Below are 25,347 nucleotides of genomic sequence, written 5' to 3'. Positions count from 1 at the left end.
TCTCTAACATAATTATATCAACTTTCTACAGATGTGCTCTTATCAGTTGATATTATGATAACGGCATATCTCATGTTTATCAAATGACACTATCAATAAGGTTAGGATGCTTAAATAAGAGATAAGAGCTAAAATTGAACGTACGTAATGAAATTTAGGTATTTATTTGATGTGAAATTTAATAAATAGGTCTTACTGTGTATCATAAAGTACTTAGTGTTGTTAATGAAGATTTTTTTTTTTATCTCATCGTCAGAGATAAATGTCAACAACATTGCATTTCTGAATCCAAACTAAAATACTATTGAAATGAGCATTTGAATTGTCATTTTAAAATAATAAAAAGTATACTTTTATACCAATGTTGCAAAGATGTATAATTTGTCTGTTATGTAGGAGATAATCTCTGGAATTAATAATCCAATTGTAGAATCAATGTGTGTGAACCCTCGATAGGTCATTAGCAGCCCGTAAATGTCCCACTGCTGGGATAAAGGCCTCCTCTCCTTTGAGGAGAAGGTTTGGAGCATATTCCACCACGCTGCTCCAATGCGGGTTGGCGGAATACACATGTGGCAGAATTTCGTTGAAATTAGACACATGCAGGTTTCCTCACGATGTTTTCCTTCACCGCCGAGCACGAGATGAATTATAAACACAAATTAAGCACATGAAATTTCAGTGGTGCCTGCCTGGGTTTGAACCCGAAATCATCGGTTAAGATGCACGCGTTCTAACCACTGGGCCATCTCGACTCTCGAACCCTCGATAGGTCGCTAGTTTAATATAACCTCTGCTTCAGGATGTAGATTCTATCCGAGAGAAGCAGAATTTAACGCATTAGTGAGTCTTCGTAAAACATTTTTACACATAATATTCATATAAAATTCCTTTTAATGATATTTTTTTTAATATGAGTAATATATTTATTTTATAGATTTTTTTTCTTTTTGTTACATTAGTCAAGAAGGCTTATAATATTAATCATTATAATCTTATATTATACATTAAATGATTTTTCTGTAATTAAAAAAAAACACTATATTAGTTTATTTTAATACAGATATGGGTACCTATTCTGTGCTTTGTTTTTCCGCTGGAATAACGCATTCACGCGTTTCCACATGAAGTGGGGGGAGGTGGGTCTCGCTGGTGCAGGGTGCAACGGAATCACCCACTTAAAAATCAGATTTTTCCAGCTCCTCTAGCACTGAGCATGTCGCTTATCAAGCTCGACAGAGAGGTCTCCGCCGATAATTGCCGCACCTATTCATTCCTGTATTAATTTTTTAATAAATTGCTCTTCGCCATTTTTCGCTGATGAATATTAGGCATTTTCCTCTTTCGAGGAATACATACTAATATGTGTGTCTTAAGGTTAAGCGTTAACTGTAAATTGGGGACGATAAAAGGTCAAGTGGTCGAATCGCGTAATGATTGTTGTGATATGATAATGCATTGCAATCCCAGACAAAATAGAACCCCCCCCCCCCTCTATATAAACAGCGACGCCTGCGAAACAATTTTTTTTTTTAATTTAAGATAAGAATGCAGACTGGCGATTAACCTTAATGTAAATCATTCTGTTTAATGAAAAATTAAATGTTTTTTTTTTTTTTTATTTATATACAGTTTGAAACTATAAAGCTTTCTGAAGTCTTGCTATAAAACTGTGTAGTTGCAAAAGTATTGTTGACACTGTTATCGTTTCAATATTAGAATTGTCGGTGTGTTCGTTTGAGCATCCGTTTCTGTTGTATTTACGTTTTTGTTATCGCACGTTACTCAACCGAGTGCAGACGTACGTGTCGAAAAATTGTAAATATGTTGAAACGTTGATTACAGTACAAGGTATTTGATCTTTAACTAGCCGTTCCTCGCGACTTCTACTGAATCATTAAAACGATTCCTCGTCTATATGCCAGCAAACTTGGGTACCATGTTACAGTAGTTCACTCATCCTTCAGTATAACTGCTTGTTGGTAGAATATATGATGTGTGGTACCTCTCTATACCAAGTCAAGTAAATTATTTTTTAAGGCTAAAGCCTTAACCTATAAATAAAAATAAAAATTTAGTATAAATTAAAATTACGTCACAAGATTGATAAAAATATCCTGCTAATAATCCGTTATCTATGTTGAATGAATGTATTAGTATGTTAATAATTAATATTATATGAACGTTGCTTTCACACACACACACACACATACACACACACACTGGCACACAGGACGGTGGAATCGTAAAAATAATCTTCTGCATGTGTGCAATTTTCGTGTCTCTGCTGTTTTCCGTTGAGGTGTTTGTCTGGAGTCAATCCTGTCACAGGATTCCTGTGTGTACAATCAGATGCTTCTAATAAATAACAATTATTATTGTCTGATTATAATATCGTGTTGACTGATTTCGGTCACGGTGGCTCATCTTTAGGGATACCAGACTACTACGGAGAACATATTATGAGTACAAGTGCGCTCTCTATTCCGTCAAAATCAAAATCAAAATATACTTTATTCAAGTAGGTCTTTACGAGCACTTTTGAATCGTCATTTAACAAACTATATCAAGTGAAACTACCACCGGTTCGGAATGTAGAATCTACCGAGAAGAACCGGCAAGAAAATCAATGGTTACTCTTTTTCAGCATTTAAAACTAGTCATGTTAGTTAAATACAATTATATATGTATGTAATATATCCGGCCTGAAAGTCAACAAATATTAACTTCACGCTTTTTTATCATCTGTATAATCTTGTATCGAGTAATACCAATTAATTTTTTACGAATTATTTGAATTTATGAAACGGCAAAGTTAAAAATGTCTGAGGAATTTTACTATAGAAACGGACTTGCGTCTCTCGTAACCCTATGGGACGTCAAATCCGATCCGACCGGGGAGATTTCACGCGAAGGACATATGCATGCTATCCGAGGTATTTGAGTGTACACACCAACCTCAAGACTCCGGGCTTTTACTCAGAAATTTTCGATAGGAACACCCAATAATTATCGGCCTGACTTCGGGTTTAAACCCAGCACCTCGGGTTCTGCGGCCGCCAAAGCAGTCATTATTATCAGTATTTACACGTCAAATTTCGACTATGTAGAATACAAGGAAGTGGTTCCAACTCAGCTTGCAAGATTTGACCTAAACAAACATTGAAATGTAAATAAAAACTTGTAAAAAGTAATTACGTTAACTCATTTACGTAACGCACTTTAGCTAGTAAATAACAGCTTGATAATATTCCACTGGGTGGGCCAAAGTTTAAACTCCATCAGACTAAGCTTTGGCTTTGGTTTGGAACTTATTCAACTATGCTGTTCCAACTCTTATTGGTGGATTCTCATGATTATCACCCGACGCAAGGATTCTTACGATATTTTCCGTGTCTTTGGATGGCAGCCCCCTTCAATATTTATTTTATTCTATTTTAGTATTTGTTGTTATATTGACAACAGAAATAAATAATCTGTGAACATTACAACTGTCTAACTATCACGGTTCACGAGATACAGACGGACAGCGGAGTCTTAGTAATAGGGTTCCGTACCCATAAGACTGAAGGAGCGCGTGGAACTTTATAGTAAAGCAACAAAAGCGAATACACACGCCGGTTAATGCATCTCAACGTTCTTCTCTGTACAGAAGTCTAGTCCACACTTCGATCACGTCCTTCCAACGAGCTGCTGGCAATGATTAGCGGGGAAATCGTTGCCTGGCAACGGCGTGTTGAGGTCACGTTTTTCGGTTTAGAAATCGCGCGTTCGACGAAAATATAAATACAAGTTATATCTCGCTACACACTCCGCCCTCCCCTTTGTAATATTTCTTGATTTTATGACTGGAACATCTCGGCTCTTGATGAAGTCAATAAATCCTTCTTGGGTTAAGGTATCCGTTTCTATCATAAAATTTCGTAGATATTTTTAACGGTGCAGATTCATAAATTCAAATTATTTGTATAAGATGCATCGGTAAACAAAGCATATTATTATGATACAAGAATATATAGATGATAAAAAAGCGTGAAGATAATACTCGTTGACTTCCAGGCAGGATATGTTATTTACATTTATAGTTGTATTTAACTGACATAACTTTGTATTTTGAATGTTGAAAAAGAATAACTACTGCGTTTCTTGCCGGTTCTTTACTTAAAATAGTTTTATAAAATGTCGATTCAAAAGTGCACGTAAAAGCCAACATGAACAAAGTATATATAGATTTTGATGAAATTAATCAAATACTAAACCAAAGTCATCACACACACACATAGAGACAGACACACTGTCTCAATGGAATATACACATTACACACGCGAGGCTCATTGCATTTAAAAAGGAAAATCGAAAAAAAACGCCCCTCAATGTCACATGTGATTACATAAGAACTAAAAGCGTGTTACGTCGTCGGTGTTTTCGTGTTCAGTATAAATAACACTCCATTTGATATTTGCAAAACACGTCATAACACATCGCGAAATCGCTGTGGGACATTTGTCCACCGGTAACACCTGCTATATACAGCTATGTTTTTGAAATTGAAGAATTTAAGTAATATTTTAGATGCGAAAGTCAGATTTAATTTCTCTATATATATATTATATTCAGTATAATGTTAGGCATGTATGGTTTTTTTTATGATTTTGTGAGAATACTACACACACACCTACCCCTCCGGCTGGTACATAGCACACAATGTCACTCCTGACGTCTCGACTGCGTTCTAAGTCGAGGTCAGGTCTCACAAGAGGTGGTGGATGCGCGTACTCTGAGCCTTTCAGTGCGCTCCCAACATCCGGCAGTCTTCTACGCCCACCCGGTGTCACTGCAGATGCCTATACGGCCAGCGGTAACTGTCAGTTCAAAAAATTTGATACTTAAAACCGGTACAAGGAACAAACTAAGTTTGAATAGGTTAGTATAAAGCACTTCTAGATAGGTACTCTATGATAGACCCCACCACACCACACCACCAAAATCAGCACATACTCTACCGCCAAACAGCGATATTATTGTATATTCATAGACATGTAATAAATAATAAATATATAAATATTGGACAACATCACATACATTACTCTGATCCCAATGTAAGTAGCTAAAGCACTTGTGTTATGGAAATCAAAAGTAACGACGGTACCACAAACATCCAGACCCAAGACAACATAGAAAGCTAATGAACTTTTTCTACAACTTTTTCGGCCGGGAATCGAACCCGGGACCTCGGAGTAGGCGTACCCATGAAAACCCTACTCTCGACCACGGAGGACGACGACATGTGACTTGATATACCTCCGGATAAATTAATTTAATGGCGTCAAATCGCACCAAAGAGTTTGCAAGTTTACATCTTCAAAAATTGTTTCTTTCGATACATTAATGTTTCACCGACACCCAGTTAAAAACTAGGATCGACTCTATAGTAGTGTAGAAACAAAAATTGTAAACAAAGTCGCGTCCCGCCGTCTGTCCGCTTAGATATTTTAACTACGCAACGGATTTTGAGAGTTCATAAGGAAGGTCTATATGTATAATGCATGCATGATATACTAGAAAAAGGGCGAGAATTTCAACTTTCTCGGAAGCCGAAAACAAAACAAAACCTTTTGTAATTGTTTTTGCTCGTCAATTTAAATGTTGTATATAGACTTATTGTAGCCGAGTGAAGACTGATGGATAGTTATTGATATAAATTTTAAAGTTATTTATATTTTAATGGCGTCAAATTAAACATATAGAAATATATACATATGTATATACCACTCACTATTATTTATCACAACATCTCAGAAACTACAGGCAAACTTTACGGATTTTACAAAACTCCACTCCTATGGGGGTAAAACGGGGTAAGTTTCAGTTTTTTTAGTAATAATACATATATGGATGGTATTATGATTGTCGCAAATGTACTGCATACACCGCAAGTCCTGTCTGCGGTCATGCTCACTCGATTTGTTTCTCGCGCAATTAAATACCGCAATCGGAAATGTAGGTAATCGAAATCAAAGTATACTTCATTCAAGTATACTCTGTCATCCCTATATAATAACTATCCGTTGGTTCCGCTCGTATATGTTGTCGGGTGAACAATATAATGAGGATCCAGCTTTAGCAGAACGCAGTATATGACAAGAGTTCCATCTTAATCGCTCGAATGATTTAGAAACGCAGAGGAGAAATCAATAATTGTTTTATAGAAGATTCAGTTCTGTAAAGTAATTGAAAAGTGCTCAGTCTAGGGTCTATGTTTACTCAAATCAAATTCCTTTATTCGATATAGAAGTATTAAAGTTTGATTGATTTGGAAAATGAAATAAAAAAAAACCTGAGTAGAACCGGCGAAAGATACTCAGCGGGTTTGTTTTTTGTCAATTTTTGCTGGTATTTCGAATGAAGCTTGGATGTGTTAGAGACTTTCGAGATTAGTATTCTTGACCCGATCGTTTATTTAGTTTAACACCGATGGATTGATGATATTTGATTTCTTGTAAGTTTCGCAGTGAGGGATGTATATTAGTTCCTACAATCGATATAGAATAAAGAAAATAGTACATTAAGCTGAATGATACTTCGCTACCGGTACCCGTTCCGGCATCGCTCGGTCGTTGGTTAATACGGCGCCAGCAAAGCTCCCATTCGATGTGATATTTTCCGATATCTTCAATAAACATCGTCGAAATCAAAATCTACATCATAGAACAAGGCTTTGACAAGAACTTCTGAAACGTTATTTTACAGAGCTGTATTAAACGTAAAGCTTCGCTTCGGAATGTAGATTCTATCGAGAAGACCCGCCATGAAACTCAGTAGTTGCTCTTTTTCAACATTTTAAATACATACATAAACAGCCTGTAACTTTCCCACTGCTGGGCTAAGGCCTCCTCACCTTTTGAAATTAGACACATACAGCTTTCCTCACATGATTTCCTTCACCGCCGAGCACGAGATGAATTATAAACACAAATTAAGCAAATGAAAATTCAGTAGTGCCTGTCTGGGTTTGAACCCGAAATCATCGGTTAAGATGCACGCGTTCTAACCACTTGGCCATCTTGACGTGTAATATATCCTGCCTGGAAGTCAACAAGTATTAGATCCACGCTTTCTTGTCGTCTATATAATCTTGTGTGGAATAATATGCTTTATTTAGTAATTATATTTTTTTTACAATTTTTTTTTAAATTTTTGAATCGGTAAAGTTAAAAATATCGTCATGCTCATATGTTCAACTAATCAACACAAAACCTAAATTAATTATACAATTAATCTTATCATAATTACCTCCATCTTTTGACGAAAACCGTATGAAAAACCGTTCAGCTGTTTCTGAGTTTTAAAATCTTGGTTACAAATTATAACACCTTAGTTCCATAGATTGGTGGCGTATTCACGATGTAAGGGATGGCTAATATCTCGAACAGTGCCAATGGCTGTTTACCAGTCTCCTTAAACCTTTGATAAGTTAAATAAATTAAAAAAAAAGAACTGTCATTCTGTATCCGATGTCGTCGAAGTCATCGCACACGTAACGTAAGTCGGCGTCGCGTCCGGTGAACAGTTAGTCTAACGAACGCGTCGCATTTTTATAGCGGTCCCGGAATAGAAAGATTTATGTTCGTATGTATTTCTATGTATAAAATAGCTGTATACGTATATATACATATATAAATATATATATATAAAAAGCCGTTACTACACTATTTCGGTACGATCAAAGAACTTTGATGTGTTACAGAATTTTGAGATTCGTTTCATTAGTTTTAAATCGATCGTTTCAAAGTATTTTATATCGTGTAAATAGTTTCACTGTCTTTGTGCAAAGAGTTCTTTTTTTTATAAAACATTAGGTATTTCTATATTTAACTCGTTTAAACTTAAAACCGTGTTGCGTGTTTTTTTTTTTTTTTAATGGATTCATTATTTAAATTTGACTTTGTAATTGTTAATGTTGCCCTGGAATTATGAAAATTAGATATATATATATGAATAATTTATATATATTTTAATTACGATACGTGTATGTCACTGAACTCCTAAAAGGCTGGACTAATTTCGATGAATTGTTTCGTAACCGCTCAAACCCACTTATTAGCCGGGCTAAGATAGGACGGTCGGCATTTTTTATTATTTAATTGATAGGAAGTTGTCACCACCGCCCATAAACATTGGTCCTGTAAGAAATATTAACAATTCCATACATCGCCAATGCACCACCAACCTCGGGAGTTGAGATGTTTTGTCCCTTGTGCCTGTAGTTAAACTGACTCACACATCCATGAAACCGGAACACAATAATAAGTTTTGCTATTTGGCGGTAGGAAATCTAATGAGTGAGTGGTACCTACTCAGACAGGATTGTACATAGTCCTGACACCAAGTAAATAAGCTATTATGTGTATAAGATAACTACATCATATACATTACTCTGATCCCAATGTAAGTAGCTAAAGCACTTGTGTTATGGAAAATCAGAAGTTACGACGTACCGCGACTCGGCTTGGAATCGAACCCGGGGCCTCGGAGTGGCTTACCCATGTATGTGTGTGTGTATCCATGTGTACACACTACTCGACCACGGAGGACGTCGATAAGGAAATAATTCGTTTTTAAGTTAATCTGTTCAGTACGAAATTTTCGCACGCGACATTTTTTAGTTTACACGTTAGTGTCATGTCGAAATCCATGTTGATAAATAATTACGAAATGTTGGCAAGTTTTTTTTTTATAGGTCTGGTCCTAAGTGGCCGGATGACTGGCGTTCCACCAACATTAGAAAGTTCGTTACGAGCAAGAACTCGATTAAAACAAATTAAATCGATTAATTACATTTAAATATAAATATATTTTTAATTTCTGTAATTAAGTCATTATGTTTGACTTTTATTATTTTTAAAACGACGTCGTAGTTGTATTTTATTGTAGAAATGTTTCTTTTTTTTTTAATTTAAATTGTAGCAATGCTCCAAATTATTCTTCCTCATATCATCTCATGTCTCAGCCGAAGGACGCCCACTGCTGGACTTAGACCTCCCCCAAAGATCGCCACAACGACCGGTCAACCCCTTCTTTTAAGCTTATCACTCGTGTTAGTTTAGGTTAGTGGGGACGACTTACATCGCTCGACGGTAAACTGACCTATTGATGTTTTTAATTTGGACCGAGATATTGAGATACCGAGAACTATAGATAAAAAACTCGGACTTTAATCCTTGTAATTTTAGAGGTTACAGATAAAATTTCAAAATATAATCGCATTGTAATTCGAGATAAACATCAAAGGCCCCGACATAAGGTCTCTGGAGATATATACCTAAAAAAAATTAAATCGTTGGTCTTATGACCGGACTCTGATTATAGAGGTCTTAGTTGTCGTAACTCGTAACCCAGAATGCTGTTGAGTTGCCCTTACCGAAACCATCAGATAACCGAAACGAATGTCTTTCCGAAACGTAACCGAAACCGGTGAGAAACAATCTTTATTATAATTTAGTTATATCATCTACTTATATGATATATTAGGTTCATTGTTTACCTATTGAGTCAAAATGATATCCTAAAAATAAGTCAAGTTTTTGATGGTGATAGTGCTTTTTGCAAACACGTCTGGGTACCACCACCTCGTCAGATATTCTGCCACCAAGCAGCAATGCTTTTTTTATTTTTATGTTCCATTCTGAAGGGTAAGTGAGCCAGTGTAATTATCTTAGTTCCCAAGGCGCATTGGCGAAGTAAGGGATGTTTAATATTCCTAACAGCAGCCGTCTATGGGCGGTGGTGACCACTTAACATCAGGTGGCCCATTTGCCGGTCTGTCTACAAATTACATAAAAAAACCTGTTGGTGACGTAACGCAAAAAAAAAATAATAGTTAAAAAAACAAGTGTATATTTAGAAAAAAAATAATGCAATTGTTTATCAAATTACAAAATACATATTAATTAACTAAACGTACACACACAAAAATAAAAACTGAGCACTAGAGACTTATTGTTAGTTAGTTAGAGAATTATTGTTAAATTAAATTAATTGTAGCCAAATAGGATGCTTCATACAATAAGTCAAATTTTTTTTACATTTGTGCAGAAAAAAATGTCGCCTTAGTCGAAATGAAAAAAAAAACATGCACGCGTTCTACTAGTTTAATATTAATAAATATTCATCAAAAACAGCTCGCGTGTTACGTGTCTATACATAACTATGTTAGCGTGAAAAATGTAAATTAAAAACTCATTCCGAATCTTATTTAAGCTTCCATAATGATGTTATATTCAAAAGCGAGACTCTTTTAATATCTCACAATTTTGCAGTGACAACATATAAAAATACTGGCATATAGGCAGGGCCGGACCGTACGGGGCCCACCTAAGACATACACACACACACACACACACACACACTAATAGAATGAGTTTGATTATTTGCATGACTCGCAGGGCTGCAAACCGTACGATCTGTTTAATTTAATAAAGTTATGGATTCTTTCTCATTATCGCCTTTTTTTGACTTTGACTTGACTTAGCTGGAATCCCTTGAATACACGGGGTCCTGGGCTGAAGCCTAAAAAGCCATATGGTAGATCTGGCCCTGATACATACTACATATTGATACTGTAAAAAAATATCCCATATAAATCTGAAGTACTAAGATAATGTGTCCATTTAGGCTGCAGTTACACCAACTGTAACCTTTCAAATCGGAACACAACAATACTATATATTGTGTTATCCAGATGGGTTTCAATCTAGCCCTACCACCAAGCATATGAATGTAGACGAGGTATGTTCTGTGATGGGAGAAACAGACTTGACTAGACAGGAGAAACATCATAATAGGAAAAAAGTCAAATAAATAACATTTGACAGCAAATTGAAACGATATCATTGGTTGAGAACTTAATTAATCTATGATTGAAACTGTTATCGGAATTTTGGAAGTCAAATTAATGTGGATATAAATAGTTAAGTGTAATAGTGTTGTATTATAAATAAAGATATATTAATCATAAACTCTCAGTAAAGCACAATGTAGCTGAGTTATTAGCAAATCGCATGAAATACGTAAATCTAAGGTTTGTTTATCTTTTTTCCCACTTCCATTGGAATGGGCTATAGGAGTCAACATGCCTATTTCAGTTGTAAACACGGCAAAAAATAATCATTGAATACATATTCTAAATGTATCCTGTCTTTACGTTTAAGGCGTGTGATTACATTGATAGGAATCTTGCACGTATGTCAATATGACACAAACGGTTTTATCTACAACAGATAATATATTAATCTCTGAGGAATTTGTAGTAAATCAAAGAACGGTATTACACGTGTGCACCATTACTTCCTGCTTGGCATTATAAATGTCGCTTTGATGTTGCTATTAAAAAAAATATATTGCCGTTTGTGAGTGATGTCGATAGTTGGTTGATGCATCGATGTTCTTAATTCAATTTTTTATTTTTATTTTGATAAGAGAGAGAGAGAGAGAGTAAGATTATAATATTATTGTTATTTAAAAAATATATAAATATAAATGATTGTTTCTTTGTATGTTCGTTAATCTATGCGTTGCAAAATCATTCATCCGATTATTATGAAACCTTAGTAAGTGGTTCTGCTTATGCCCGCTTAGCTATTCAAAAGTCCGACGCACTTGTCTAGAGAAAAAATTACCGATAATTTTTTTTTTATAGAATGACAATATTGTGAGTCTAGATGGCCCAGAGGCTTTGGACACGTGATTCTTAACAGGATTGCGAGTTCAAATCTTAAACCTGCATGATTCCTGATAAATTATCCGAATTCTATTTCTAATTCTGTTTTTCGTTACTGATGTTAAGAGTTTTCGCATACGGATTACTATCCGTATTATCACAAACACTCGTATCGATGGAATCGTGTCTGTTGCATCACTAGCTAAAATATTTCAACGCGATTGAATTGGCAACTTGCGAAATGTGTCTCGTTTTAACCGGATTTTCACATATCACCCTTGCCATTTGGAAATGCTTATATTTTAAAATACCAATCAAATGTATTTATTTAGATATGAATCAGATAGGATCATCAGATTGGTACCTGATGTATCTCCCCTCACGGTCGCAAAAATACTTTTTTATTTATTGTTACTCGTATATAATACCTGTGATTAAATAATAACTAATTTATCAATTGCTAGTTTCACACATTCGACGCCACTCCGAGGTCCCGGGTTCGATTCCCGGCCGAGTCGATGTAGAAAAAGTTCCTTAGTTTTCTATGTTGTCTTGGGTATGGGTGTTTGTTGTACCGTCGTTACTTCTGATATTCCATACCACAAGTGCTTTAGCTACTTACATTGGGATCAGAGTTATGTATGTGATGTTGTCCAGTATTTATTTAATATTTACACATAGAGGAGCGGGGGAGGCTTGCAGATGTCATGGTCAAAAGTAACTTATGAACTATACCGGTTTATAATCTATCTCTGTGTCAAATTTCATTCCCATTAAGATCAGCAGTTCTGGCGTGATTGTGTAACAAACATTCATCCTTCCAAAATGTCTCATTTATTATATTAGTGAGACAAGCAAACCCGTCGGAAGACGTTGTCCGTGATGTGTTATATACTAAGACCTACGAAACGCTCTTTATCTTTGTTATATAAGTTTTATGTATATTGATTTATATAGAAAACGCTACCCAAAAAAGATTATGTAATTTCGTATAGTATTCATAGTTTTTTGTTTTTTTTTTTATATGTCGTATTCGAAACGGAAGGTAAAAGTTTCACCGAACAAATATTAGCGTCAAGTGTGTTTGCTTTTAAATCAATAGAGGCAAAGGGAATGCTCACACAGCATTAGAATTGAAAGCGTGTCAGGCATGCGTTTCGCTGAGACGGTCGGACAGTCGCGCTCGGAAGCTCCCCGTTTACCGATTTCGATGAAAGACGTTATATTATCAACTCGAAAGGGAGTTTATTCAACTATGGTATATTCAAATCGAAGAATTGTTGAAGGTAAATAAAACCTTAGATTTACGTATTCCATGCGATTTGATATTTTCTTAGTTCCGACACTAGTTGAAAATACTATATATAGATACTCAAACTTTATGACATTTTGCTTTTACGTTATGTCACCCAGCCAAACTGGCGCAAAGATTTACCAATTGATTCTTATAAGAGAAGGCCTAGAGGCTTCAGATTGCGATCTAAGAGCATTTTCTACTTTATTTTTCGTATGTTTAATTCTATCTAAGACTTGACTTAACTAATTAAGTTTTATACTGTCTTTTCATTGGTCGGTGGTGTTCGATGACGCAATATTCGACCAATGAGCGTCCAGATTAAAGCCATATTAGTTTATTTCAATTAGACGTAAGTACTTAATCCTTTTTAAGAATGTATTTTTTTTGTTTTGTATTCATAATTATATTATGTAAAAATCTTTAACTTGGTCTTATGCTCTTGGTAGGTTCGATTGTAAAACAGAAGGCACGTGGAGCGTTCGGAACGTTTTATTGGGGCAAAAAAAACTGATACAGGCCGGCAGTTGTGTGTACTAAGTAACTTTTGACGTATTAAAAATATGATGCGTCGTTTCGCAATACCGGTTCCCCCATTCGTCAGTTTTTTTATTATGATATCGGTAGGCGGACGAGCAAATGGGTCACCTGATGGTAAGTGGTCACCACCGCCCATAGACAATATAGTTGTAAAAAATATTAGCCATTCCTTACATCACCAATGCGCCACCAACCTTGGGAACTAAGATATTACGTCCCTTGTGCCTGTAGTTGCACTGGCACACTCACTAAGTACTATTACAATACTAAGTACTGCTGTTTGGCGGTAGAATATCTGGTGAGTGGGTGGTACCTACCCAGACAGGCTTGCACAAAGCCCTACAACCAAATACGCTTATTACTAAGTAAAGTTATTCCATAGATGATCAGTAATGCTTAGTATTATCGTGTTCCGGTTCAAAAGTGATTGTGCCAATGTATATACAGGTACTAGGAACATGTGATATCACTTACTTACCATGTGGACAACTTACACTAAGTTGTCCACATGTCATGTCGTTGACACCGATTCAATGGAACGCGCGGGCGTCGTATCGTATTATTTCAATGATTACAAATAATTTTTTTTGACATATTTTGACTATTAAGTGGGTATTTATAAATAAAGTTAAACATTGGCCCAGCGTAGCGTACTCACGTACAACCCATATAGAAGATATTTTTTTAATTTAACACAGTTGAATTATAATTCGCTGGATATGTACCAACTACTCATTAGATATTATACCACAAAGAATTAATACACCTACCTTATTCCAATGGAAGTAAGAATAAATAAATAAATTAGATTTAAGTATTGCTATGCGTTTTGCTAATAACTCAGCTGTATTGTGCACTACTGAGAGTTTATGATTAATATATCTTTATTCATTACTGTAGTGTACACATATCTATAATAATATATTCATTAGCATTAGATTTATATTTTATATAAATATATATTATCTGTGTATTTATGCATCTGTCATCTCGTGTGACACACATCGCAAAAGCGCGGGAAAAGAGGATATATAAAAATGGGCGCGAGGTGAAGACGGTGTGTGTGCACAGCGAGCTGATATTTAAATATAATATGTATTTATTTTATTTTATTGGTAGATCGACTTCACATGTGAACATTACAATTACATTTAACACACACATTTCCACTTTAATTTTACTTCCAAAATTCCGAAAAGAGCTTGAAGTTCATTTTCAAGCTCTTTCGAGTTGATGTTTAAGTTCAAGACGCCATTTTTTTTTGCGTCAACGCAAATCCATAGTGAATATCATAGTTTAATCGAGCTCTCGACCAATGATGTCGCGTCAATTTGCTGTCAAATGTTGTTTATTTGGCTTTTCTTCTCTTGTGGTTGGAATAGAGTATAGTATTATTGTGTTTCGGTGTGAAGAGTGAGCGAGATAGCGTATCTCCCGGCGGTTGGTGGCGCAATGGTGATGTAAGGAATGGTTAAAACGCCTTACAGTATCAATGTCTATGGTGACCACGCGTTATCAAGTTTTTTTTTAGACAATTAGACAAAGGCGCTGTATGAAATATTAACCATTCCTTACATCACCTATGCGCCACCAACCTCGGGAACTAAGATGTTATGTCCCTTGTTCCTGTGATTACACTGGCTCACTCACCCTTCTAGCCGGAACACAACAATACAGAGTATTTATTTATTTATTTATTTATCCTTTATTGCACCCAAACTTAAGACTAAAAATTACATTATTGCTACACAAAGTTGCATGAGGTGCAACAGGCGGCCTTATCGCTCAGCAGCGATCTCTTCCAGGCAACCTTTGGGCAGAGGATCATAATATTTACATATATGGGAAGGGTACAGTAATTTAAGTCATAATATAATACTTACATAATATAAAATTACACAATACACAGATAAAAAAAAATATATATAATATAAATATATACTATAATAAATATTTACATAAATAAATACATAAAATATATATATATAAAAAAATGGAGATATAACAGAACAAAAAATTATCAACGACAAAACGACTGCTTAATGCAACAAGTAAAAGTCCTTAACCATTCTTTTAAAAACGGCTAACGACTGTGCGCGTCTAATAGCTAAGGGTAGTAAGTTCCAAATTCGAGAAGCTTCAACAGTGAAAGACTTAGAATAATAAGAAGAAGAGTGGGAAGGAATGGAGAGAATTAAATTTTCATTCGAGCGAAGAGCGCGCTTATGAGTCTCCCTGAGGAGAGTGAAACGCTCTTTAAGATAGAAGGGTGTCGCTGGATTAAAAAGAATAGAATAGAGAAGAGATAAAATGCTGTTATTTGGCGGTAGAATATCTGATGAGTGAGTGGTACCTACCCAGACGGGCTTGCACAAAGCCCTACCACCAATTAAGGGCCATGGTCCATTTGCTCGTCCGCCTTCCTGAGTAAAAAATACCATTTATATCGACCAGTTTCTACTATGGTTGTCGCGTGAAGTATTACAAGCAAGCGATTATTTTCAATTGCAAGTAATGTCAATGTAATACGAGTCGTCGCGACTGTACGATATCTCAGACCGGAGGGCGTCACTCTCATAACAACGGGTGGTGCCGCGAAACGTTTTCACTGATGCGGTCGTAGCTTTTATGCACTCGAATAGCGCGTTGCTCTATCGTTTACGATGCATGTATGTTTTGTACGTTTTGATATCGACTGTACAGTGTACTTTAGTTCGAGGGTTTGAACATTTTTAACCTTTGATTGTTTATTTGCCTAGATAGATTGTCAAAACTGAGAACGCTAGTAAAGTACGTGTGACGTTTGGCGGTGTCACGCACACCAAGATAGTAACGTTAACTCGTTTGTTTTAGTTTTTTTTTGTAGTGCGACACTATAAACCTGATTGATTAAAGTAATTAATTGTTTCATAGCCAGTGTCACTCGGGATTATGTAAGGATTCTAATTATACCTCTTGTTTCCGAATTTGCTTAAGGCATTTAAACTTATGGTGGAATAAAGAAATTTGCACAACACACACACGCACAATACATACACGCACGCACACACACACACACCCTGAAAACAATATATAAAAACCTAGCAATAAAAGTTAATGTCACTAAACCAGCGATCTCCTTCCAGACCATTCACTGTAGATTTATTAATTGGTACATATTAATATAAAAGACGAATAATAAAAAAATATATAACATAGTAGTTGTTTTAGGAAATATACTGTATAGGACATATATGTATATGAAACTTAATTAACTTTTCGTGTGTGTGTTACGTGTTTGTGAGAATTTTCCGACTGAATAGTCCAATAACCTTTTCTTGTCCTTACCCGATTGAACTTAAGACCTCGGGCCTTGAAGCCTTACGAGCTTACCACTGAACGAACGAGACGATATCGTGTTACCGATTAACAAAATTATTATTATTTTTAATTAGGTTGGCTAAATCAGTCAAGGTTACGAGTTAATATTGTGATTTTCCTCTTAAAACGATTTTATACCGAATGTATTGTTTTCGTGTTAGAGTTGAAGTACGCCTTTTGTAATAATTTACTACTAATTTTTGCCCTCGTCCTACGTCAAACTCTGCGGGGGTGACGGGGTGAGGGGTTCATGTCAGTTATTCGGCATCCTCTGTTTTTAAAATCTCTATTTCGTTTAAATAATACTTCTTCATCAGATATGAATAAAAATATTAATAAAAAAAAGCTAATTAATAATATGTTTATATATATTTTTAATTCCTATTCCATTATGATTTTAAAAAAATCAGCGGTGCCTGCCTGGGCTTGAACCCGAAATCATCGGTTAAGATGCACGCGTTCTAACCACTGGGCCATCTCGGCTCCTTTATTAACTTAATGAATACGAAAAAAGGATGTATATTATGTGACGTGCTCGGCGAGACCGCGAGTATATCTGTGTTTGTTTGTATGTAGGGGGTAATATCCGGAACTAATGATCAACACTACGTAAGATACATAATAATATATATATAACGAGGGGTTAGGCGTCAACTCGTTATCGGACATGATGGTATTCGAAATATAAGTCTAGTCGTTCACGTTAGTAATAAATTTTCGATATTCACATCAACTGTACTTTTCGGTTGTCACGTGTTCTTCTACGTCATACTGACGTCGCCACCATGTACGATAAAAAAAAATAATAAATCCTAATTAAACTTTTCGATTCGATCTTAGGTTTTACTGGAAAATCTTAAGATTTACCTTAGTTCGAGCTTTTACAGTAACTTATATAATCAATTTTTCTCAATCAATAATGTGCAGCCGTACGACCCTGCTTGTTAATACAATATTTGTCATTAATATTGGACGCGTATCAGTAATTAATTTTAATTAGTCATTTAAATGTGACGTGCTTTCTAATAATACGATACGACTACAATTGATTTGTTACCGCGCGATGATCGAATATTTATATTTAGATATTTGCAATGAGAACCAAATCTTTGGACGTTGATGAATTTTAACGGTTGGGGGGGGGGGGTCAGGAAGTTTGAAATGGCTATTTTTTTTTTTTTGGAAATACAGACATTTGTTGACCGCAACTTTGTTCGCGGTATAGGGGTTGGTCGTCAGGTGCTAGGTATAAAGAATACTCCGTTCATGGAGTTCAAGCTTCATCAATTTCGTTTCAGTGGTTTGGTCGTGAAAGAGCAACAGACAGACTGACAGGCCGAGTTACTTTCGCATTTATGTCAGAAAAGATATGCTTAAAAATTGCTTCTTCTTACTTCTACTAGTTTTGAAACTTACTGAACAGAACTAATCAATACTATTGAAACCCTCATTTTGGATATATTAAGCACCAGCTATAAGCGCGAATCCGTCCGCGTATATATTTTGTACTTACACCCACAGGAAATCAATCAATAATCACACTATTATAGTAAATTCTACCCCCATTTTCCCCTCTAAGGGATGATCTCTCCTTCTCCGGGACTTTATCTCGATACGAAATTTCACCTGAACCGGTTCAGAGTTTAAGCGTTAAGGGGAACATTCAATGATGATAAAATGACACTGCCTATACGGGAAATATGTTAATTAATAAGGTTTATTTCAATAACGAAATCTACGCAATGACTTGATATTATATTCGTAACCGATGTATAAACTATATTATGATAAAGTTTCATCAAAATTAATCCAGTAGTCATAAACTTTCTCATTCACATTAGTAGGATGTGTCTGTCTGCTTATTGCAAACAGATACGCTATTCGTAAAGAAAGAAATGTCTAGTATATTATTCCCCCCCCCCCCACAATTAACCATCAATTAGAGTTAATAAAACTGTTCAACCGTGTCTATAACCTTTTCTCTTGACCGTGGTTTATGATTAAACCCTAAGATATATATTCCAATTACGTCCAACTTAAATTCAGATCGCGTTTCCATTGTTAAGCGCAGCGGTCCAAGTTTACGAGCGGAGCGATTTGTTTAAATGTTTTCTGTTGGCGAGTGTTTCGAAGTATATCTTACTGACTAGAAATATATATAAATAAAAAAAAATAATAATGTATACTCATTTTAAATGTGAATACCAATTCAACAGCCGAACATTCAATTCGAGCCGAGATGGCCCAGTGGCTAGAACGCGTGCATCTTAACCGATGATTTCGGGTGCAAACCCAGGCAGGCAACACTGAAATTTCATGTGCTTAATTTGTGTTTATAATTCATCTCGTGCTCAGCGGTGAAGGTAAACATCGTGAGGAAACCTACATGTGTCTAATTTCAACGAAATTCTGCCACATGTGTATTCCGCCAACCCGCATTGGAGCAGCGTGGTGGAATATGCTCCAAACCTTCTCCTCAAAGGGAGAGGAGGCCTTTATCCCAGCAGTGGGACACTTACGGGCTGCTAATGTAAAATTCAACAGCTTTGAGTTTTAATTGCACAGATAGTTTGTGCTCCTAAGCGTAATACTTAAACTTAGCCAATACGTATGTGAGATTATATATGACGAAGTGGCTTGTCCCGGCTTGTTTTTAAAAAAACATGACGTCAGTATTGCTGACGTCACGAATGTCAGGGTTTGGATTTCTATTCATCCTCGAAGGTGTGAAATTAAACTCAGGAAATATTCTTCTGTGGTTAATTCCAAACTGAGAAGGTCCGATCGCTCCGACGGTTCGAACAAGCCTCTCGATACCGGCAGGCGTTCGGCATTTTATAACAAAATTGGGTGGGGACACTATTCACTCAATATAACAACACTATTTATGAACGGTAAAATATTTCAGACTAATTTAACATCTTAAAATTCACTAAATATTATCAATTTAATAATCGAACAGTTTTCATTTATTAAAATAATTTTCGGGCACGTGGTTTTCTTAAATATGTGATTTTCCGCCGACATATAAATAAATAATAAAACCAATTTATTTATAATTAATAAACAAAGTATATTTTTTTAAATAAAAACAGGTAATATATATCTCTAAACACTACACAACCGCACACAGTGTTATAAGGAACTTGATTATAAATTTTTACTACCAATTTATTTGCACTTGGACCGCACTTGGACCATCCGCCAAAGTAACGAATGACATCACCCACACAAACATATCACCAATACAAACAATATAATACTATAGTGTGAGTAATCTCGGCGCTGGCCGGCGGTGACATAATGCTGGAATGCGTTAATTCGCTAATAAGTACGTATTATCATGTATATTTAAAAATATATAAGCAGGATGCCGAACAGTTGGGTTCGGGGATTGATCCGACATTTGTAAGACTATGTGGGCGTGCAATGGAGATATTCACAAAATAAAACGTATTTAATATCGTCTACTCACTGTATTAATTGATTCAATAATCGTACACCACAATGATATCAAAGGATTACAATAATTCATCTCGATTAAGAGCAAATGGGTTTGCAAGCAACGATCGCATTCGAATCGCCTGTCAAAACATAACGACTCGCGTTGCCATGACACTTACAACTCCATTCGGGGTGACCCGCTCTTAAAAGTAAATCAGCCATCAAACATTATTGCCAACTACTCGATACATTAATTTTTATCCAAATCAACAACCAAAGTAACCACGCTCCGATATACATAAGATTCCTTGGGCTGTTTTTTCCTTCTAAGTATTAATGTCTACTAAGTAGTTTTATATTTATAATATTGGGTACATATTGGTGGTACGTTAAGATGTTCCGTGAAAAAGAAAAAAATATAATTTTGATTGAATTTATATAGGGGTATATAGGATTTTCAAGAGATTCGACATATGTCGAGAGAAAATATAGAAAAATGGAGTAGATTAGTAACAGAATGGTATCCAAGGGATGAAAAAAGAAGTAGAGGCAGACAAAACAAAAGATGGGAAGATGACTTGCGGCAAATAGCTGGCCGAATATGGAGCCGATTAGCAAGAGACAGGAATACGTGGAAATGTTTAGAAGATGCCTTTGTCGACGGACAAGCTGTTCAACAAAAGCAACCAGTTGCCGATCTTTATACTTTAATACAAATTAGTATAAGAATCTGTTATTTAGTTGTTAGAAAGTAGGCATGTATCAATTTATTGTAAAAATAAGCAGCGATAAAGGCTATTTTATTTTATTTATTTATATAGGATTTTCTATGTTATCATAACTCCGAATTGAGTCAAGTAAATAAATGACGTAACCTAACTAATGTTATGAATTTGAGAGTGAGTTTGTGTGTTTGTTACGCTTTAAACGTGATAACTACTCAAACATGAAATTCTGAAAATACACTTTATACAAGACATATGAGCTGACGGCAATATAAAGCTACCGCCTGTTCTGATCGTAGACTCTACCGAAAAGTGAGAAGAGAAACTGAGTAGTCACAACAGAAAATTATATCACGCGCGTCAAGTCAAGGGCGGAAACTATCATTACATAGTATAAGACAAAGTCGCCGCTACCGTCGCTGTCCCTATGTATGCTTAGATCTTTAAAATTACACAAGGGATTTTGATTCAAGAGGAAGGTTTAAATGTATAATATAGTAGCATTATTAGCATTAGCAGCCCGTAAATGTCCCACTGCTGGGATAAAGGCCTCCTCTCCTTTGAGGAGAAGGTTTGGAGCATATTCCACCACGCTGCTCCAATGCGGGTTGGCGGAATACACATGTGGCAGAATTTCGTTGAAATTAGACACATGCAGGTAGAGACATTCTGTTGTATATTTAGTATCAGCATTGCACCCGTGCGAAGCCGGAGCGGGTCGCTAGTAATAATATAAAGAATAAAGATAAACATACCTTAGATGTATGCATTCCACGCTAATAGCTCAGATGTAGTATTCTTGATTAATATATCTTTATTTATGTTATAACGCTATCTTATATATTAACCGTGCAAGCCGTAGATGTGATGGTACTAGTTTTAATTGATAATTACAAAAACATATATCTAAATATACTTTATTCAAGTAGACTTTTACAAGCACCTTTGAATCGTCATTTAACAAACTATATTAATGGAAGCTACCACCGGTTCGGAATGTAGATTTCACCGAGAAGAACCGGCAAGAAACTCAGTAGCTTCACAACAGTACGGTTATGTTATTACTGCTCTATTTTCTATACATTAATTGTATCTATTTGAAAACACTTGTTGCCCGCGATTTTTCTCGCGTATAAGGGCTTGGTTTTCATTTTTTTTTTCTTCATTTTATTGCCTTGACAGACATACAGATATAGTTACTTTTGTGTTCATAATATTAGTATTGATAAGGTGATCTGTTATTTCGATTTTATTTCGTCTTACGCGCAAGTCTCGATTCCCGACGTAAAACATATGTACAGTAATGAGAGAGTTCGGGTCACTGGGTGCACGCCGATCAGCTGTGACGGTCCGTTGTAACTCCTACTTGGACACCCATCCATCGCCCTACTAAGTTATCTAACACTAACATCTACATACGTCCTTTTTTATATAAGACTAGCTGTTGCCCGCCTGGAAGTTGAATATATTTACAGATTAATTTAAAATATTACGTTAATTTAAGACCTCTTTGTGTACCGCATTGGTGTATATTTCATATCTTAGAGGTGGATTATCCAGAAACGCTTGAATACGTATGTACTGAAATTATAATTAAGGTACTAACTAGTGTCGCTTAAATCTGAGAAATAAGTATTATTATTATATTTGATTAAAAAATGTCCCAGTCGGTTTTCTAATTTGCTGTGAACAATTCCAAAGGTGGAAAACACTCTTTCCACAGCAGCTGAAGAAGCTATCGCCCGAAACAATCGCTTCACCACTGGAAATTTTCTTGACTGTTCCTCTTCTCAAAATGTAGTTGAATTAAATAATAAAACGAAAAACATCAAAACGGTCGTGATTAATTAGGTTTTTTTTTAAATCCTGATTTTTTTCAACCCTGATAGGAAGGCGTACGAACGTTGGGATTGGAATGGAACGTCCCTCGTCCTTGTAGTTACATTGGTCACTCAACCTTTCAACCGATCGTTTCGGTTAATAATAATTAAACCTGTTTAACTGCAGCGATGGTAACTACCGTTCCTAGCTTGCACCAAACCCTACCACCAAAATCTTGGTATAAGATCGAACATAAAATCTTGCCGATTTAAAATATCAGTTACGGATTTGATATGTAATGTTATAAAAGCAATTCGATAATGAAAAAGAGATCTAAATACATAGTTTTAATGGTAAAATGTCAACACTATCGCGTCAACGGAAACTCGGTTACACGCCGATAAAATATTGGTAGGCAGTTAACGTGACTAATGATACGTGATCGCTTGGTACGAGTTATAAACTGTTCCAGCGCAGTGTTTCCATCGCTCCAGTTCTCTGACGAGTGTTCAGTTTAAAACTCACGATCAGTGTGAACCGGTATCAATATATCTGCAGCCTATTCCAATCGAAGTAGGAAAAAAGATAAACAAATCCTATATTTACGAATTTCATGCGATTTGCTAATAATTTCAATTAAATTATGATAAATATATATTTATTTATAATACAACACTATTAGACTTAACTGCCTGTATCCACTTTAATTTTTCAAAGTTCCGATAACAGATTCGCCATTGTTCGAACGTAATTCTTTCACAACAATATGAATATCCGTATATATTAATTGTAAAAGCCGTTGATGTACAGAGAATAAAGAATTAACGAATATAATATCGATAACTTGAATTGAACAAAATTCAAGCTGTCGACCAATGATATCGCTTCAATTCGATGTCAAGTGTTGTTTATTTGGCCTTTGTCTTCTTGTCGTTGGTAAAGACTATAACTGTAATGCTTCTATATTTAATCTTTTGACACGTGCATATTACCATAGGTCACGGTTTCAAATCCGGCAGCGCCATTGAGCTCACATTCGTCCGAGTGCTTATAATTCACGACGTGTTCGGCTGCGGAGGAAAACTCGAAACATTTACGATATATCCAAGAATTGATATCGCGTGCGAAGTCAAGTAAAGTGTCCGCGTATATTGTTAACTTGGCCTATCGATAAATTTTTAATCTCACGTCAATAAAAAACGGCGACGAATAAAGCTCGATAAATAAAAAAGCTTGGAGGAGGTAGTCGTTGGTCTTCAATTAGAATAAAGAATTCTCGATATGACTTGAAACGGTTTACTTAGTTTAGGAGATGGTCCAGTGGTTAGAACGCGTGCATCTTAACCGATAATTTCGGGTTCAAACCCAGGCAGGCACCAATGAATTTGTGCTTATAATTCATCTCTTGCTCAAAGGGAGAGGAAACCTTAGCCCAGCAGTGGGAAATTCACAGGCTGCTAATGTAAGCTATTATTATAAATGCGAAAGTAACTCTGTCTGTTGCTTTTCCACGGCCAAACTGTTGAACCTAATTTTATGAGATTTACTGTAAAAAAACGCTTGAACTCCAAGAGATTAGGTTACTGTTTTATGCATAATATCTGACGACAAATCCCTAAAACGCGAGCGAAGACTATTTTGATTTGATTGATTTCCTCAGTAAAATCGTCCTCAACAATTACGTCTCCAAATATTTGTTAAGAGTTGTTGTCTGCGGCTTCGTTCGTCTTCAAGGGGTTGGTCGTCATGTAGTAAAAAAATAGCTTAATCCTTCTTAGGTGTTTAAACTTAAAATTCAGTTCAGTTTGGCTATGAAAGCGCAACACACAGACAGACCTTCGCAAATGTAACTTTTTTTAAATTTAATTCAATTTAAATATATAAATTTAATTTTTTTAAATTACTCGAAACATGTACCACACACCAAGAACCCATATGAACATTACTCAAATACATCTCGTCGCCGTAGCTTAGTAACGACAGAGGTCACTTTCCCTCGCCCCGCACGTCCTATCAGTGCGACAAGGACGATTACAAGGCCCGCGGCGGTCGCGGGTTACGTGTTTGTAATACAAGCGGGTTTATTGTTAATTAACTTCCAATCTTTGACTATATTTGGATTTACGTTGCGTTGGTAAGATTTTTTTTTCGTCGATTTCTTTAATATCTAACTATATACTTTATATGGGCTTATAAGATTTACCGATATTAGTTGATATATGTAAGTATTTACTATAAAGGGACGACTTTTTCGGACTTTTATACCATTCCAACCTAACATTACCTAACATGTAAATCCTAAGATTTACCAAGTGAATGATGGTAATAGTTCGAAACCCAAAATTTTATGGACATTTACCATTCATAATCTTAGGTAAATCTTAGGTTATACTAGATAATCTTAATATTTACCGAGTAGTTTGAGCTTTTACAGTAACATATAC

The 25,347-nt window shown here is 35.7% G+C and overlaps 1 protein-coding gene across 1 annotated transcript in view; it reads left to right on the top strand.

Moving 5' to 3' along the window:
- LOC125074803 (serine/threonine-protein kinase 10) overlaps window positions 1-25,347 on the top strand; it is a 48,587-nt gene that overhangs the window by 2,116 nt on the left and 21,124 nt on the right. The gene's annotated exons all lie outside the window — the stretch shown is intronic.

This window comes from Vanessa atalanta, chromosome 28 (assembly GCF_905147765.1).
Source record: "Vanessa atalanta chromosome 28, ilVanAtal1.2, whole genome shotgun sequence".
NCBI lineage: Eukaryota > Metazoa > Arthropoda > Insecta > Lepidoptera > Nymphalidae > Vanessa > Vanessa atalanta.
The sequence above is the reverse complement of the archived record's forward strand: the minus strand, read 5'-3'. Positions and strand labels throughout refer to the sequence as shown.